The following is a 2685-nucleotide window of genomic DNA, read 5'->3' as shown; positions in this document are numbered from 1 at the left end:
CCGCTCCCCACTCCCGTCGCAGAGCTAGGAAGGAACCTAGCACACCACGCGCCCAGGAACGGCCGCTCTCCAGTCCCCTCACAGAGCCGGGGAAACAATCAAGCGCCCTGCCCCTGCTAATACTGCTACTGCCCAGTCCTCTGGCAGAGCTAGGGAGGGATGGCAGCGCCTTACTCCTGCAGGAACGGCCGCTTTACATTCCCGTTGCAGACCTGGAGAGGGAAGGCTGTGCCCCTCCCCCGCAGGTCTGCACACTGGTCATGGCCATGGCCAGGAGCGCGGCGCAGAAGCTGCTCCAGCCCTGCAGCCTGCGGGCAGCGCACTGGGGTGGGGGCAGCACGGAGCAGGCAGGGCTCAGGTGGGATGGGGGTGGAGACACAAGTGGGGAGGACACGCTCCTGCCAGGAGCTGCCTGGTTCACCCCTTGCCCGGGAGCTGCAGGAGGGGCCCAGATCATGGCTCGGCTGCAGAGCTTGGAGCCCAGGCTGGGCCCAGGAGTGAGAGGATGGGGGAGCTGCGGGTGTAGCAGAGGTTGGAGCCAAGAATTGGTTGGAGATGGGGTTATGCCACTTCCGCTTGGCGGCAGGGAGGCCCTCTGGCTTTTTTTTTTTGCTCCGCCCCCCACATCCCAATATTTCATCTTTGACATCTGGTCACCCTAGCCTGATATGAAGGAGGATGTCTGGACCAAGGGGCCAGGGACTGGCCTTTGCTAGAGAAACCACTGTTAAGTTTTAGCCAATTAGGACAAGTCAGCAAATAAGAACAACCTCAGGTATCAGTAACTGCTACAGGTTGCAAATTCCTACATGCAGCAGTTTCTGGCACTACACCTGCACAGCTCTGCTCCCCGGCTCTTCTCGGGCTCCTGCTCTCTCCTTAGCTCTGCCCCACTCTCACCCAGGCAGTTCCAGCTCACATGGAGGATGGGACTCCCTGGCCTGGTGACTCCCTCATTACACTGTCTAGCCTGTCAGTGCAGCTAACTTGGAGCTTTGGCCTCTCCCCATTGACCCTGGGGACTATCAGTCTCAGGGTCCTGATTTCCCATTGATCCTTCCCCCTTCTATTGGTGCTGGGAACTAGCCAATCAACCCCCCCCAACACACACACTAAGTTTTAGTAAAGGGCCAAGAGCCCCCTTACACAAGCAGCCCCAGGAGGGTCACCGATGTGCAGAGAAGGCAGCACAAGCTGCTCCCATGGTGTAATGGGCAGCACTCAGGACTCTGAATCCTGTAATCTGAGTTCAAATCTCAGTGGGACCTTGTGTTGGCTTGTGGTCATAGGCGGCAGGTTATATACATTTGTGGTGGTCGTGCTCCAGGAACATTCAGGGCTGGGGGCCCTGCTCCAGCAATATTTGGAGTTGGGTCTCTTCCCCTGGCCCCTGCCTGGCACCCCTCCCCTCTGCTGTGGTGCATCCCTGCCTGACAAAAAGCAGCATGTGCCTGTCCCCTGCCTGCTCCTGCTGCTGGAGTAGAGGGATTCTGGGCAGAACTGCTGCCCCAGAGTCCTAGTGCAGGCTGCCCTCAGCCTCTCCAACACCCCCAACCCTGAGCTCCCTCTGAACCCTGATACTCTGCCCCAGTCCTGAGCCCCCTCCTGCATCACGAATCCCTCATCCTCAGCCCTACGCTCCCTCCCAGAGGGTGCACCCCTTCCCACACACTCCTTCCCACCCCCAGAGCCTGCACCTCTCACCCCTTCCTACAACCCTGCCAGAGCCTGCACCCAGCACTCAAACTCCATCCTAAAGCCTGAATCCTGCACCCTAATCCCCCCCAAACCCCCTCCCAGAGCCTTAGGCAGGTGGGGGTGGAGTTTGGGGGCGGGTTCTGGGCACCACCAAAATTTCTACAAACTTGCCACCCACCCATGCTTGTGGTAATGCCCCAGAGCTCAACTCCCCTGTCTCCAGCTGTGTAAGAGTGAATCTTTCCCCTCCTGCTGGGTGACTCACAGCTCCGAGAGCCAGGTCTTTGGCAGGGATGGCCACAATGTTATAGGGCTCTAGAACCTGCTACCTTGATAGTTGGGATTCTTGCTGCTGCACCTGATGTTCACAAGCTTGGCCCTTGTGCTTCCTACCACACGTTTTCTCTGGCCCATATGGCGCTTGAAGAAAGGAGTGCCAGCGCTCGGATTAATAGTCAGGGCTTGGCAGGAGGAAGGAAGAGTCCCAGGCTGGAGCCCCACACACTTTCCCTCCTCCGGGCACCTAGAGCAGAGGCAGCCCAGCTCTGTCCGCTGGATACCTCAGCAGAGTAGGTGACTTCATGTAAATACAGTCTGCTCCCAAAGCTTCCCCCCAACCCTCGTCATCAGTGGCTGTCAGGGTAGAGCTCATTCACACCTCGCTTACAAATCATCATTTGAAATTCTAAGGTTGGCCAACACTGCCGAAGCCAATGCACCGACATTGTCAGCAAACACAACAGCTGGTTGAGGAAACGCGGCTTTGTCCAGACTTTCCAAACCTATTTGACTTTCTCAGGTACAAGTAGTTTTCATATGTTGCATCTGCTTTTAAAGTGTGTGTTAACGTTTCAATATCCATTCAAATTTGCAACAAATGACAACATTTGCAGCGCTGCATGTAACTACCTGACCACTGAGGGAGGGGGTGTTGGGGAAAATCGGGGAAGGGGGTGTATAGTCCCCTGGCTGGGGGGCGTATAGGGA

At 57.0% G+C, this 2685-nt stretch overlaps 1 non-coding gene across 1 annotated transcript; it reads left to right on the top strand.

Moving 5' to 3' along the window:
- Positions 1-1196: 1196 nt before the first annotated feature.
- On the top strand, positions 1197-1268 carry TRNAQ-CUG (transfer RNA glutamine (anticodon CUG)). Its single transcript has one exon. It is a non-coding gene; the product is annotated as a tRNA-Gln (tRNA).
- Positions 1269-2685: the final 1417 nt, after the last annotated feature.

This window comes from Gopherus flavomarginatus, chromosome 9, assembly GCF_025201925.1.
Source record: "Gopherus flavomarginatus isolate rGopFla2 chromosome 9, rGopFla2.mat.asm, whole genome shotgun sequence".
NCBI lineage: Eukaryota > Metazoa > Chordata > Testudines > Testudinidae > Gopherus > Gopherus flavomarginatus.
The sequence above is the reverse complement of the archived record's forward strand: the minus strand, read 5'-3'. Positions and strand labels throughout refer to the sequence as shown.